Raw genomic sequence first — 16,932 nt, 5'->3', positions numbered from 1 at the left:
ACAGGCAAAAGGAGATTCAGCTCACCCCAGCAGGGAATGGCAGAATCCAGAAAAGCAAGGCAAACAAAAACAAAACACAAATGCTAAAAGGCAAAGCAGAAAACTTAGCTTTAGAGGAGCAGGAATAAGACTGGTCTCCTAGAAGTCCACAGAGAAATCACCCGCAGGTAAGAAGGGCATCGGCAGCCTTATATCCAGTCCGTGACTCCACTCAGCCAGTCATCATCATTAGGCTCAGGTGCCTGATAATCAGGCTCATTACCTTCCTTTACCAGAATAGGGAGTTCACCAGACCTCAGTGACGAAGGGGAAATTGAACTCACAACACCCTACCCTCCCAACAAACGTAACTGATTGAATGGGAAACCTATTTGGGATGAGAACTCCCTTTTCCTACCTGGCAAACTATTTGGGCTAGAGTAATTGAGACTTTGCTTTGTACAACAATTAAAGAGAACTGGTTTAAAATAATGATGTTCTGATCCAGAATCAGGTTTTCTTTTCTCCTAGCACTGTCAGTTGTACTGTACTGCCCTTTTCCCCAAACTACCTGTCCGGAGAAGTGTCAGTAATCACAGTTATATCTGCTCAAAACTTTCTTTCAGCATAACAGACTTAAATGTGATTCATCTCCACTCAAGCAGGATGGGTGAGGGGCAGTAGAGCAGAGCTGACAGTGCTATGAAAGCTGATTTGAAGGCTTTACAATGTGACACAGCTAAACTCAGCTGTGTTGCTCCCAGAAGTTCACCTGAGGAACGGGAGAATATAGGAATGAAATGAAGGGTTATAGGCAAAACCATAATCAATGAACTAATCTCTAAAAGGGCAAACTTTTGTTTTTGATCCTAAACGTTGATCAGACTGGATTCAGAACAATAATTTTATACATTTACATATGCAAATTGCCTCTTCAGAGAGGAAGAGGACTTGATCTCTATTGCACCACCTGTTGGAAGCAGCAATCCTACAAGTTGTTATCGACCCTTTAACGCATCTTGCAATATGACTTAGTATACATTCATGTAAGAATTCTTACCAGTTTGTGACTTTATAAAGAAATAACCAAAGTGGAACTACTGCACTTGGATGTTTTGCATTTTTAATATTCACAATAAAGAATTTAAGTTAAAATCTATGTATGTAACTTTCTTAATACTTACACCGATTATTTTCACTATCCACTTCAAGGGATGTTGTCCTTAATGGGATTTGAACCCAGGACCCCAGCTCTGCAAGGCTGCAGTGCTAACCACTGAGCCACCGTGCTGCCCTCAAAATTGATATTTAGTATTATGACACTACTATATGCCGCTTCTTGATGTTAATCAATACAAATTACCTAAGACAATAGAGAACCCCTAAGCTACAGACCTAAATTAACCCCTTTCTGACATCAGACGTACTATTCCGTTCATGTGACCTGGCACAATTTGACCATGGATGGAATAGTATGTCTAAGTGATCTGCCGCCCTCACTGGGGGAGCGGGGCCGGGTGTCAGCTGATTCTCACAGCTGACACCCAGCACTAGGTGCCAGGAGCAGTCAGACCGCTCCCAGCAATTTAAGCCCCAAAATACTGCGATCTAACAAGATAGCAGCATTTGGCAGTCAGCACAGGGGCTGTAGCCCCTCTGCCTTTGGATCGGACTGAGACCCCGCAGTGTGACGCTGGGTCCCAACAATTGCCATGGTGAGCCGGATGTCGTCATGACGACATCCGGGTCACCAGAGCTAAGTAAACTTGCTGATCATGCACAGTGCATGATCAGCAAGTCTCTCCCTGTCAGTGCAGCGCTGACAGCTTCTATGACATGCAGATGCTGCTTCATCTGCTTGCTATAGAAGCTGTCAACCTGCAAAAAATGATTGTCCCATAGTGGGACCAAGTAAAAAAGATAGGAAAAAGTAAGATTTTTATTTTTTAAATAATTGTAAAAATAATTTTTAAAAATCAAAAATAATAAAAAAAATTATATTCTATCTCTAAATAAATATTTGAATGAAAAAAAAACAATATAAGTACACACATTTGGTATCGCCGATTCAGCAACTACCCGACCTATAAAGCTGTCCCACTAGTTAACCCCTTTTGTGAACACTAAAAAACTCAAAAAACAATGCTTTACCATCATACAACTGAACAAAAAGTGGAATAACACGCAATCAAAAATACGGATATAAATAAACATGGTACCACTATGGTTTCCCACATATATGGTTTATCAGCTTACTCAGGACAAATTGCACAATAGTATTTGGGGTCCAATTTCTCCTGTTACCTTTGGAAAAATAAAAAAATTTGGATTTGAAGTAGATTTTTTGTGAAAAAAAAGTTAAATGTTCACTTTTTGTTCCACAAATTCCTGTGAAGCACCTGAAGGGTTAATAAACTTCTTGAATGTAGTTTTGAGCACCTTGAGGGGTGCAGTTTTTAGAATAGTGTCAATTTTGGGTATTTTCTATCATATAGACCCCTGAAAGTGGCTTCAAATGTGATGTGGTCCCTAAAAATAAATGATGTAGTAAAAATGAGAAATCGCTGTTTAACTTTTAACCCTTATAACTTCCTAACAAAAAAATTTTGGTTCCAAAATTGTGCTGATGTAAAGTAAACATGTGGGAAATGTTATTTATTAAGTATTTTGTGTGCCGTATCTCTGATTTAAGGGCATGAAAATTCAAAGTTGTTTTCTTCACAAATAAACGCAAGTCATAAAATAAATTTTACCACTATCATGAAGTAAAATATGTCACGAGAAGACAGTGTCAGAATCACCGGGATCCATGGAAGCGTTCCAGAGTTATTACCTCATAAAGGGACAGTGGTCAGAATTGTAAGAATTGGCCCGGTCATTAATATGCAAACCACCCTTGGGGGTAAAGGCAGGGGCGGACACTGACAGCTTGGGGCCCCTGTGCAAGAAGTTTGTCTGGGCCCCCTTTGTTTTTATGGCGACAATGATATATATATATATACTGTATATATACACTGCTCAAAAAAATAAAGGGAACACTTAAACAACACAATGTAACTCCATGTCAATCACACTTCTGTGAAATCAACCTGTCCAGTTATGAAGCAACACTGATTGTGAAACAATTCCTCCTGTTTTTGGGCAAATGGAGCAGACCCCTATAAAGGAGTGGTTCTGCACGTGGTAATGAATAAAGATTTGCAACTAGAATATCTCATTCAGTGATATCCCGGATATGATATTTTAGTGTTCCCTTTATTTTTTTGAGCAATATATATATCTCCACACACACATACATGTATATATATTACATAGTCTCCTTTATTATGTATATTGCCATCTCTTATTATGCAATGCCCTCTCTTGTTATGTACAGCACCGTCCCTTACATATTGGATTATGTAGAGCCTTGTTTTTTTATTACATACCGTCCTGTCTTGTTAGATGTATAATGCAATGACGGCTGATGGAGCATGGGAAAGCTTCTTTTCTAATGAAGGAGCTGATCGACTGGTCGTCTGGTCACCGGCTCCTTCATCAGCAGTCATTTTATATCTAAAAAGAGAAGGGACTTATAATTGATCTTATGTAAAAACCCCATTGAAATCAGCTGAATCCTAATCCTGAAATGGCTATGATAGCCGTATGCCGTATAAGTGCAAAGTGCAGTATATAGACAGACATGCTATACAGGGTGGTGCATAGTGCAATGAATAAACATGCTGGCTAGATAAGGCAAAGTATATAGACTGCGAGAAAGGAAAAGGAAAGGGTTACTGCTGATAAATGGTATACCTTGAACACTCCCTTAGGAAGAAGCTTAGCCGCGAAACGCACGTCAGAGGTGCCATGGCCTTCCAGGTATACCATTTATCAGCAGTAACCCTTTTCTTTTCTGGCAGTCTATATACTTTGCCTTATCTAGCCAGCATGTTTATTCATTGCAGTATGCACCACCCTGTATAGCATGTCTGTCTATATACTGCACTTTGCACTTATAAGGCATAAGGCTATCATAGCCATTTCAGGATTAGGATTCAGCTGACTTCAATGGGGTTTTTACTTAATACCAATAGTTATTTATTCATATATTGACCTTTTTTAGGAGTTATTCCTTTTGGAAGCGTTATATTATTTGCTCCATTAATTATTATATATTATTTATTACAGTTGTGGCCAAAAGTATTGACACCCCTGCAATTCTGTCAGATAATACTCAGTTTCTTCCTGAAATTGATTGCAATCACAAATTCTTTGGTATTATCTTCATTTAATTTGTCTTAAATGAAAAAACACAAAAGAGAATGAAGCAAAAAGCAAAACATTGATCATTTCACACAAAACTCCAAAAATGGGCCAGACAAAAGTATTGGTACCCTCAGCCTAATACTTGGTTGCACAACCTTTAGCCAAAATAACTGCGACCAACCGCTTCTGGTAACCATCAATGAGTTTCTTACAATGCTCTGCTGGAATTTTAGACCATTCTTCTTTGGCAAACTGCTCCAGGTCCCTGATATTTGAAGGGTGCCTTCTCCAAACTGCCATTTTTAGATCTCTCCACAGGTGTTCTATGGGATTCAGGTCTGGACTCATTGCTGGCCACCTTAGAAGTCTCCAGTGCTTTCTCTCAAACCATTTTCTAGTGCTTTTTGAAGTGTGTTTTGGGTCATTGTCCTGCTGGAAGACCCATGACCTCTGAGGGAGACCCAGCTTTCTCACACTGGGCCCTACATTATGCTGCAAAATTTGTTGGTAGTCTTCAGACTTCATAATGCCATGCACATGGTCAAGCAGTCCAGTGCCAGAGGCAGCAAAGCAACCCCAAAGCATCAGGGAACCTTTGCCATGTTTGACTGTAGGGACCGTGTTCTTTTCTTTGAATGCCTCTTTTTTTCTCCTGTAAACTCTATGTTGATGGCTTTACCCAAAAAGCTCTACTTTTGTCTCATCTGACCAGAGAACATTCTTCCAAAACGTTTTAGGCTTTTTCAGGTAAGTTTTGGCAAACTCCAGCCTGGCTTTTTTATGTCTCGGGGTAAGAACTGGGGTCTTCCTTGGTCTCCTACCATACAGTCCCTTTTCATTCAGACACCGACGGATAGTACGGGTTGACACTGTTGTACCCTCGGACTGCAGGGCAGCTTGAACTTGTTTGGATGTTAGTCGAGGTTCTTTATCCAACATCCGCACAATCTTGCGTTGAAATCTCTTGTCAATTTTTCTTTTCCGTCCACATCTAGGGAGGTTAACCACAGTGCCATGGGCTTTAAATTTCTTGATGACACTGCGCACGGTAGACACAGGAACATTCAGGTCTTTGGAGAAGGACTTGTAGCCTTGAGATTGCTCATGCTTCCTCACAATTTGGTTTCTCAAGTCCTCAGACAGTTCTTTGGTCTTCTTTCTTTTCTCCATGCTCAATGTGGTACACCCAAGGACACAGGACCGAGGTTGAGTCAACTTTAATCCATGTCAACTGGCTGCAAGTGTGATTCAGTTATTGCCAACACCTGTTAGGTGCCACAGGTAAGTTACAGGTGCTGTTAATTACACAAATTAGGGAAGCATCACATGATTTTTCGAACAGTGCCAATACTTTTGTCCACCCTCCTTTATATGTTTGGTGTGGAATTATATCCAATTTGGCTTTAGGACAATTCTTTTTGTGTTTTTTCATTTAAGACAAATTAAATGAAGATAATAATAACAAAGAATTTGTGTTTGCAATCATTTTCAGGAAGAAACTGAGTATTATCTGACAGAATTGCAGGGGTGTCAATACTTTTGGACACAACTGTATGTTTTGGGACTCCTTTATGGATCAATAATAGAATACATGTGTGTGTATATATATATATATATATATATATCTATATATCTATCTCTTTTGAACCTCATATACTGGTATTTAAGGCCTATTTCTTTTTGCTTTTTTTTGCCCCCATATGTATTGTATTGTGCTATAAGGCATTTTTAATTTATTCCTAATAAAACTTTACTGATTTTATGGTATACAGCTTCCATTCCTTTTTGTATGATTTGTTGATAATTGGAAGTGCATCATATCTAGGCAATATATGATGGATTTACAAGGGGAACTGCTACCTTGGATCTAATCCTTATAAACAGGGAGGAAATGGTTGAGGAGGTAAAAGTGGCTGGAACCCTAGGAGGTAGCAACCATGCTATTTTAGAATTTTGGATAACTAGAGGCGGAAGACCTGTGAAGACTCAGACGTCAAGGTTAGATTTCAGAAAGGCAGATTTTAAGGGATTCAGAAAGATAATTGGAGGGATCCAATGGCTGGATATCCTTAAAGACAAAAATGTCCAGGAAGGATGGGAAATCTTGAAAAATGAAATTCTCAAAGCACAGTTGTTAACAATTCCGAAAAGAGGGAAGAATAGGAAGCATTTAAGGAAACCAGGATGGGTGAACACAGAACTTAAGCACATGCTAAAAACGAAGAAAAAAATGTTTATAAAATGGAAAGAGGGAGGCATATCTAAAGAAGAATATAATGCTGTCTGCAGAATCTGCAGGGCACAAATCAGATTAGCTAAAGCTGAAAATGAATTGAGGCTTGCAAGAGATGTCAAAAGCAATAATAAAGGATTTTGGGGATATGTCAAAAGTAAAAGAAAAGTCAAAGATGCTATAGGATTTTTACAGGATGATAATGATGAAATGGTAAGACAGGATGTTGAGAAGGCTGAACTTTTAAATTCCTATTTTGCATCTGTTTTCTCTCAGAAAGGAAATGTAACACCAACTGTTATTCACTGTCCTATTAAGGGAATAGAAGAATCCAGGATATCTATAAACAGAAAGATAGTGAGGAAACACTTAGCTAACCTAAATGAATTCAAGTCTCCAGGTCCAGATGAATTACACCCCAGAGTACTGAAGGAGATAGCAGAAGAAATTTCTGAACCACTCTCCATAATCTTTGAAAATTCTTGGAGAACAGGAGAAGTGCCAGAAGACTGGAGAAGAGCAAATGTTGTTCCTATCTTCAAAAAGGGGAAGAAGGTGGACCCAGGCAACTATAGGCCGGTGAGTCTGACTTCTATACCAGGAAAGATCTTTGAACAAATTATTAAACAACATGTAAGTCAATACCTGGATAAGAATGAAGTGATCAAACAGAGTCAGCATGGGTTTGTAACTAATAAGTCATGTCAGACTAACTTAATTTCCTTCTATGACGGTATCACTGATTGGGTGGATCAAGGAAATGCTGTAGATATAGTATATCTTGACTTCAGCAAAGCATTTGACAAAGTCTCTCATACAATCCTTATTGAAAAAATGACTAAGTATGGAATGGACAAGGCAACTGTTAGGTGGATTCATAGCTGGCTTAGTGATCGGACCCAAAGAGTGGTCGTAAATGGCTGCACATCCAGTTGGAAGAATGTCTCAGGTGGGGTACCACAGGGCTCTGTCCTGGGCCCTGTATTGTTCAACATCTTTATCAACGATTTAGATGAAGGAATTGAGGGTAAACTGATTAAATTTGCTGATGACACAAAGCTAGGAGGGATAGCTAATACTAGAGAAGAGAGAGAGAGGATTCAAAAAGATTTAAATAAACTGGAGAAGTGGGCAGTAACTAACAGAATGGTTTTTAACAGGGAGAAATGCAAAGTACTACATCTGGGCAATAAAAATGAAAAAAGCATATATAGAATGGGAGGAATAGGGCTAAGTGATAGCACATGTGAAAAAGACTTGGGTATACTAATAGATCACAGACTGAATATGAGTCAACAGTGTGATGCAGCAGCAAAAAAGGCAAATGCAGTTCTAGGATGTATTAACAGAAGCATACAGTCTAGTTCACGTGAAGTCATTATTTCCCTCTACTCCTCTTTGGTCAGACCTCATCTGGAATATTGTGTCCAGTTTTGGGCACCACATTTTAAAAAAGACATCAACAAACTGGAGCAAGTTCAGAAAAGAGCGACCAGAATGGTGACCGGTCTGCAAACCCTGTCTTATGAGGAAAGGTTGCAGGATTTGGGAATGTTTAGTTTGCAAAAGAGAAGACTGAGAGGAGACTTAATTGCTGTCTACAAATATCTAAAGGGCTGTCACATTGTAGAAGGATCAACTTTATTCTCATTTGCACAAGGAAAGACTAGAAGCAATGGGATGAAACTGAATGGGAGGAGACACAGATTAGATATTAGAAAAAACTTTTTGACAGTTACAGTGATCAATGAGTGGAACAGGCTGCCACGAGAAGTGGTGAGTTCTCCTTCAATGGAAGTCTTCAAACAGAGGCTGGACAGACATCTGACTGGGATGATTTAGCGAATCCTGCTTTGAGCAGGGGGTTGGACCAGATGGCCCAGGAGGTCCCTTCCAACTCTACGATTCTATGATTCTATGATTCTATATAATGTGATTTGTTTAGAGTCTATTAGGCCCTGGTGCAAGATTTAGACTAGCCCTCCCGCCATCCTGGTATATATGACCCTCATCCTGGCCTCATATATACAGGGTGATTATAAAAGATACATCGGGTTTCAAAGAGGTTTGTTTCATAATGTATTTCATGCACAATGGTGAATAGCACATGATATCGAACATAAACTCTCCAAGTTTAGCACATAATGTTTATAAATGTTGCATGTGTCCTCCTTTTGTCACATGACACACATCAATGTGGTAATCCAGTTCCACCCAAACCCACTGCAGCATGTCCCCGTCAATGGTCATTGGAGCGGCGGTAATGTGATCTCGGAGCTCATATAATGTTGCTGATAAAGGCAGCACATAATCAGTGTCTTTGACATACCCCCAAAGGAAGAAGTCACACACTGTCAGATCAGGAGACCGGGGCGCTATTTTCTTGCATAGTCATCATTTTGGGATCTGATGCTGCCCTGTCACCTGGTGAGTCACAAGCGAGTCTCAAACTCTGAGATGTGACCTTTTGATAAGTTATTATTACAAACTGGTGACATTTATATCTTTGTAGTAATATGAATGCAAAACCAGATGAATCTATCATAATCACCTTGTATATATCCCTCATTCTAGACCCCATCCTGGTTTACATATCCTGCATTCCTCCCTACACTCCTTTCACCTGCACGGGCCTGATCGAGACCTTTGCAACCGTGGTTGTTACGCCAAGCTTCCCAGTGATATGTAGAAGGCTGTGAAGGTCTTGTGTTCAGTCTCGTTTTATCCACCAGTATTATACACTGAACTGTCAATTTATTAGAGACATCAAAACTTTTCTAAGGCACGGCAGGCACAGCTGGTGGGCACGCCTGAGACACAGGGCAAGCAGGCACGGCTGAGACACAGGGCAAGCAGGAACGGCTGAGACACAGGGCAAGCAGGAACGGCTGAGACACAGGGCAGGCAGGCACGGCTGAGACACAGGGCAAGCGTGTACGGCTGGAGACACAGGGCATTCGGGCATGGCTGGAGACACAGGGCAGGCTGGATTGGTATATGAAGGAACAGGGTTGGACCTGTTCACACCGGAGGTGCAGGTACGGATACAGGCAGGAGTGCGGAGTAGGCAGAGCCGCAGGAGTGTGGAGTAGGCGGAGCTGCAAGGGTGCGGAGTAGGCGGAGCTGCAAGGGTGCAGAGCAGGTGGATCTGCAAGGGTGCAGAGCAGGCGGAGCTGCAAGGGTGTAGAGCAGGCGGAGCTGCAAGGGTGCAGAGCACAGACAGGTAGGACACAGGGAAAGACACAGCAGGGAATGAAGCCAAAGACGAGGCAGGGGTAGGACAGAGTACAGACAGGGAAACAGTACGAGGCAATGTACAGGGACCGAAGTATTCAGGAACCAGAATATTCTGCCTCTTGGAGGGCGGACAGAGAAGTACTAAGCAAGGTACAGAGACAAAGCTAGGACAAGACAGAGACCAGAATATTCGCCTCCTGGTGGGCAGCCAGAGAGTACTAGACAAAACTAGGAGTAAAGCCTCTCAGAGACATAGGACAGGGCCTGGCTTACTGAGCAGCAAGAAGTTAACTGAGTTGAGACATTGTTCAGGCAATGTTCCAGTGGGTGGGGCAGGCCTAAATAGTAGAGGGCTCTAGGTAATTGGTCAGGGACACATTAGCCAGGTGCACCCTGACTCCATAAGAAGCAGAGAGTTCAGGCGCCGCTCCCCTATACACACAGTCAGGAAACATGAACATAGACAGGAGACAAGGCAAGGAGCTGGCGGCAGAAAGAAATCACAGCATGACCTGGAGCAGTGAGTAAGTTGGTGTGCGGGAGATGGGAGGCCATGCAGTGATGCCAGCAGGGTTGTTACAGCACCACCTTTACGGCCCTTCTTCCTGAAGCCTGCCAGAATGACTTGCAGAAGGAGTATGGGGGTGCACACAGTCAGAGCCATCACCACATCACTGGGGTAGGATGAGGTAGGTGTGACATCAGGGAACGCAGGTTGCCAAGTCTCTTTGTGCCTAGCAAGGTCAGCTTCACACACTGAAGACACAAGGGCCAGGACCTCTTTCACCTGGTTGACAAAAAGCAGTGACTTGGAAGCTCTTGATATGCCCTTAACACCAACCGGCCCCCTGGAAACTGAAGACACCTTCACTGGATCCAACTTCAGCCTGTTAAATTGGACCTCCTCCTTAGTATCTTCACTAGCCGCTGGCCAACTAGAAGTTGTAGAAGTTGAAGGTACCCACACTAGATCCATCCTTCGCCCATTATCAGAAGAAAACTGGACCTGTTCCTCCGGGTTGGTAAAAATCAGAGATACAAGAGCTTCTGCTCCAACTTCTTCATCCACCTGCCACATGGAATCTGAAGGCATCCTCACAGGATCCATCTTCTGCCCATGGCCTAGAGAAAAAATTTTAAGTGACAGGGATGCTTCTGGGAACTGGTCACAGGAGGTGTGTGGAGAGGGTGCCACTGCTTCCTTTTCTTCTGTGACATCAGCACACCATGACTCAATAGCCAGCAGAACAGGTGGGGAAGGTAACAACACTGTAGCCTGACCTTGCGACATTGAAACTAGATACCTTTGGTGACTAGGTAGCTCCAAGTGCAGCACCACGCTGGGTCTTCGGACCAGAACGGGCAGTAGATTACCCGGCTCAGAATGACCGATGGTCAAACTGGTCAGCAAGTGGAAAATAAATTTCTCCAAATATAACGCTCCGATTTGGAGCTGTAGTTGTCCCTTCGACACTGGACTGTTCATAAGTAGGGCACGACCATCACCAAACACCTTCACAGGATTCTGAAGCTGTGAAACAGGAACCCCACACAGACTCAGTCTGGCTTCCAGCTTTAACACATCTACAGGGCCAAAGCTCCCACAGGGCACGGGAACCATCACCGACATTAGTGGGAAGGAGGGACTCTCACCAAGGACAGCCTCTCCCACTGACCCAAGGTTTTGGAGCTTGAGCTCCTTCGGACAGTAGCCGTCCGGGTGTTCCACACAACCTCAGCAATACTGTATGCCCTTCTTACGACTGGTTTCAGGCTGTTGTTTTACCAGCCCACTCTTATCAGTCTTCTTGGGTTTTACTCGGTAGCTGCCTTGATGGATGGAGGAACAGGAGGGTCTCGGACGGCCGTGGTCTGACGTGGCGGTTTTCTCATGGGTTTTGCCCGTCTGGACCGCCTCTCAGACCTAGAAAGGGAAGACTTTGTAGGAGCAGCTGGGGAAGGCACACCAAAGACTTCACGGAAGGCCACTAGGAAGGCCTCTAGGTCCGTGACGATAGGATCCCCTGCTTCCCAGAGGGGACAGATCCACATCAAAGCTTCTCCTGCTAGGTAGGACATTTTATATCCTATTTCGACCCAATCAGAGGGGAAACAGGATGGATTCCACACGATGTACCACAGGCACTGCTCCAGGAACCCTTGGCACTCCTTAGGATTTCCATAGAACCTTGGCAGATCTGCAGGGTCGAGCTACTCATAAGCCAGGAGCTGATTGTAGATGGCATTGGAGACAATGATTGGTTCAGAAGTCTCAACAGTCGGAACCACGCAGGGTGGAACAAATTCTTCCAGTTGCTCATACTGGCAGGAAACAAGCTAATGATGCTCTGCAAGCGGAAGGACATGGGACTCAGTGGGGACCATGGCCTGAGCAAACTGTCATGCTCGCACCTTGGCTGACTGGCACGAGCCGGGGGGTTGTGTCCCCACTGTGCCACAGACCAGACTACCCTGGAAGGGGCGTGACTAAGACAGCTGCCTTGGTCTTCTCTGGAGCCTCCAATGTTGAGGTCAGGGTTGTGCGGGAGGCAGCTGCCAGGTGCCACTCCAGGGTGTTATCTGGCTGTGACTGCTGATCCCACTCGGGGATAGGACACTTGGTCAGGTGCGAGTGACAGGCAGGCAAGTAGGCACAGCTGGTGGGCACGGTTGAGACACAGGGCAGGCAGGCGCGGCTGAGACACAGGGCAAGCAGGAACGGCTGAAACACAGGGCAAGCAGACACGGCAGAGACACAGGGCAAGCAGGTATGGCTAGAGACACAGGGCAGGCGGGCACAGCTGGAGACACAGGTCAGGAGGGCATCGCTGGACACACAGGGCAGGCTGGAGTGGAATATGAAGGAATAGGGTTGGACCTTGTTCACACAGGAGGTGCAGGTACGGATACAGGGAGTAGCCGCAGGAGTGCGGAGTAGGCGTAGCTGCAGGAGTGCAGAGTAGGCGTAGCTGCAGGAGTGCAGAGCAGGCGGAGCCGCAAGGGTGCAGAGCAGGCAGAGCTGCAAGGATGCGGAGCAAGCGGATCTGCAAGGGTGCGGAGCTGTAAGCTGGGAGGAAGGGAGAGACGTCCGCAGCGTGTCAGGCAGGCCTCACACTCCGTGCGCTCCCGTCGGGCTCTCAGGTAAGGGGAAGGGTGGGAGGATGGCGGCAGCGGGGGATCACTCTTGCCTGGTCCCAGGTAGCGCGGGTGAGCGGCTCAGCGGCTCGGTACCTCAGCGGGTAAAGCTATTCCCGCTCTGTAGTCCCGGGCTTGTGGATAAGGTGTTCTCCTGCTCCTCCAGTCCGGGGCTTCACAGGCCTCTCCCCACCGCTTCTCAGAACAGCAGCTAGGACAGTCTATTCTTCCTCCTTTTGCCTCGTAGCTGTACCAGATTGTGCTGTGAATGACTCGCTTCCTCCTGCTATATCTCTGATTGCTTGAAGTTTATTTTCTCACAGATTATTTCGATTTTTATCAGGAGCTCCTGATAGACACGTCTTTCTGCTGGAGCTGTTAGGCCACGCCCCCCAGTAATACTTGGATATCAGTCGAGAATCTGTGTGCTCGGAACTGCTCACTAAACAAAACTAAAAACACGGCACTCATAATAGTACGCGGTGCTCAAGTAGGGTATCCAGCCTGTAGTATCTAATATAGAAAAAACTTGGCACTCAGGGAGCAATTTGGCATCAGAAAAAAGGTTCTATTTGTTGTGCATCCAACAACCACGTTAAACGCTTTCGGTCCACAAAAGGACCTTCATCAGAACTGGTTCAGTGGAATAGGTTGGGAGTTTCTATATTCCAATATGGGTATCTTGCTGTATACTTGATACTCCAAAAAAAAGGATTCAAGTTGCCTGGATGCCGGAGAGGAACCCGTGCAGGACAGCGCATTGTGGTGTGCGATCGGTGTCGCTGAGGATGAGCAAAGGGATTCAAGTTGCTGGATGCCGGAGAGGAATCCGTGCAGGACAGCTCGTTGCAGTGTGCGATCGGTGTCGCTGAGGATAAGCGCAGCACTGCACCCCTGCACGGGTTCCTCTCCGGCATCCAGGCAACTTGAATCCCTTTTGGAGTATCAAGTATACAGCAAGATACCCATATCGGAATATAGACACTCCCTACCTATTCCACTGAATCAGTTCTGACGAAGATCCTTTTGTGGATCGAAAACGTTTAAAGTTTAACGTGCATCCAACGTTTGACTGTTGGATGCACAATAAAAAGAACCTTTTTTCTCACGCCAAATTGCTCTCTGAGTGCCAAGTTTTTTCTAGAATTGATGTGCTCACTACTCAGATAACATTGGGCGGTGCTCGATTTCAAACTCGAATCCCCTACCCGCTCGAATTGACTGTGTAACGGGCCCCAAATATTAAGGGATTGGCTGCGAGTCACTGTAATGCTGCAGCCATCTTGTTTGTGGCATTACTGTAATTAGGCCATATGACGTCATCAGGGATTATAAAAGAACAGTCACTGCCAGACTTGGCACCCTGATGCCACTGCCTAGCTCTGTGACAGTTTGTATTGGAAGGAGAGAGTGCTTATCCATGCCTGTGTGCACATTATAACGAATCAGAGTCCTGTAATGTTGCTACTGGTGCTGAAGCGGAACCATCATACTAAAAGCTCTTGTTAGCGCTATAATTCTTTGCTTTACTGTTGGTATCACATACATTCTGCATTTAATCTATAGAGGGAGAGTTACAGGAGCAGGGAAAGTGGCTTAAAACAGTCTATAGGTAGGAATTTGGGCTTTATAGTCATTTGCAAAGTATATACAGTAGCTGTGGCATTTTTTTTGGGGGGGTGAAAAAATTGAATATATTTTGATCAATCGAGTATTACGTGCTTAAGTCTTGTTTGAAAGAGGGATCAAATACTTATTTCTCACTGCAAAATGCAAATAAATTTATATAATTTATACAATGTGATTTTCTGTATTTTATTTTTGAGATTCTCTCATGTTAAAATTAACCTTCCCTTAAAATTATAGACTGTTCATGTCTTTGTCAGTGGGGAAACTTACAAAATCAGCAAGGGATCAAATACTTATTTCCCCACTGTAAGTGATGTACGATTGATAAAACGATGATAAATTTGCAGTGGAGATTCAAGAAGTGAAACCCTTCATTATCTCTTAACATGTGAAAAAATAAATTGAAGATGACAATGAAATGTACAAAGTGAGAATAATCACTGAGTGTGAATATTAATAAAGTTACAAACATGGTTGTGTGAAAATCCATCATCCAAGATTTTATTTTAAATTCTTTACTGTATAATAGTAAACATGTAAACATCCATACATGCAGTAGTTCCACTTTGATTATTTCTTTACAAAGAAAAGTCACAAAACTGACAATTCTTATGTAAATATGTAAAATTATTGTTCTAAATATAGTCTGATCAACATATGTAATCCGAAACAAAAGTTTGCCCTTCTGGGGAAGACTGGTTCATTCATGATGGTTTTGCCTGTAACCCTTCCTCTAATTCATGTTCCCCCATTCCTCAAGTGAACTTCAGAGAGCATCACAGCTGAGTTTAGCTGTGTCACATTATAAACACTTCAACCAGCACTCCTCCTCTCATAGCACTATCAACTCTGATTTACTGCCCCTCCCCCACATTGCTTGTTTGGAGATAAATTACACTTAAGGGGTTTTCCCACAAACAATAGTAATTTTAATGTCAATTTTAATCAGTAGATCTTGGAATATTAATAATTTCCACAATTGGATGTGTTTAAAAAAATGTTCCTGTGCTGAGATAATCTTACAAATGTTCTCCTGCTCATCACAGCGTATTCTTTCTGCAAGTTAAAAAATTTCATTGCCTGTTTTTTAAAAAATGTTTTACTTCCAAGAAAGAATCAGCTGTGATCCCCTGCTGTCCTTTCTGTATACTCTTTTGCTTCCACTCCTACCCAAGAGCTGTGGTATGACCAGGACATGTACCAGCACAGTCAGACACAGCCATAACACAGTATGTTCAGGGGCACATTTATAAGATTATCTGAGCACAGGTACATTTTTTAAACAATCTAATTGTGGACCTTATTATTATTCCAAAATATATTGATTAAAATCAAGTTTGTTTGTGGGAAAACTACTTTAACTCTGCTGTGCTAACGGCAAGTTTTGAACACAACAAATATACTGTAACTGTGATTATTGATACATCTCGCCCAAATAGTTTGCCATGTAGGAAGAAAGAGTTTTCTTCCTAAATGGGACTGCAAGCCAATGTAATCATATATGTGTATTGGGATACCAGGGAGGGTAGGGAGTGATTTATGATTGAATATATTCCTGAAATAAGCCCTTTAGCAGAAGGAATCGCCTACATATCTTCTGAAAGGTGGAGGGGATAGAAACTTGAGTAAAGTTAAAAAGGGAAATGCTTTTTCTGTAATAGTGATAACGCTCTCACTCAGGGAGATTAAATTTGGCTTTTATAGATGTTACGCCCACAGGTCGTGAAGATGTATAGTAGACTCACTAGACCACTGATGGTGCAGTGGTAGCTGTAGACCCGATACACAAGAGACAGGAGAATGAGCTTCTAAAAACCAAGCATATTTATTAAAGGTAGCTAACAAAAAGGAAAAGGTGCCTGAGGGAAGAACCCTCTGGACCACGGCACAGAACCACATAGTGGAGCACAGGGCAAGGTATACCCCTATAAAGGGAATCCTCAGTCGCCACACCAGGTAGCCTTAATGCCGCGAAACCCGGACCAGAGGGAAGACCCGTACAGACAGTATAGAAGAGGTGGTGAGAATCCCGGAAGCTCTGTGTAATCTCAGAAAGGCTGATCTAGCCGGCAGAGATATCTGGATGGTTCTGTTAGGAGAGCCTTGGTCACCCTGGGATAGAAACTGGAGTGTCCAGAAGAATCCAGGATAGGGAACTGCCAGCAGAGGATTCTGAGGAGACAGAGGTATTAGAATAAAGCAAACAACAGCCTTTAGAACGAAGAGCTCAGCAGAGTTTGGTCTGAGTGGGATGCACCGATCCCACAGAATGAACACATTGCCCAGGCACCTCTCTAAAAGGGAGGATGCATTTTATGCACAGAGAATCACAGCATAGACAACCCTAATAGAGAACAGGTGCCCTGCTGCTTTAAGTATGTGATAGCATGAGAACAAAGAGCCAATGGTGTCTTAGAAAAAAGTAAGTTTATTTATTTATAAATAATTCATAAAATTCAAATGTACAGGTG

The 16,932-nt window shown here is 43.3% G+C and overlaps 1 protein-coding gene across 1 annotated transcript in view; it reads left to right on the top strand.

The window, feature by feature from the left end:
* The window catches only part of LOC141050999 (uncharacterized), a 205,095-nt gene that overhangs the window by 37,457 nt on the left and 150,706 nt on the right, over nucleotides 1-16,932 (top strand). The window lies entirely within an intron of this gene.

This window comes from Dendrobates tinctorius, unplaced genomic scaffold (genome assembly GCF_039654945.1).
Source record: "Dendrobates tinctorius isolate UK_male_01 unplaced genomic scaffold, ASM3965494v1 ptg000155l, whole genome shotgun sequence".
Lineage (NCBI taxonomy): Eukaryota > Metazoa > Chordata > Amphibia > Anura > Dendrobatidae > Dendrobates > Dendrobates tinctorius.
The sequence above is the reverse complement of the archived record's forward strand: the minus strand, read 5'-3'. Positions and strand labels throughout refer to the sequence as shown.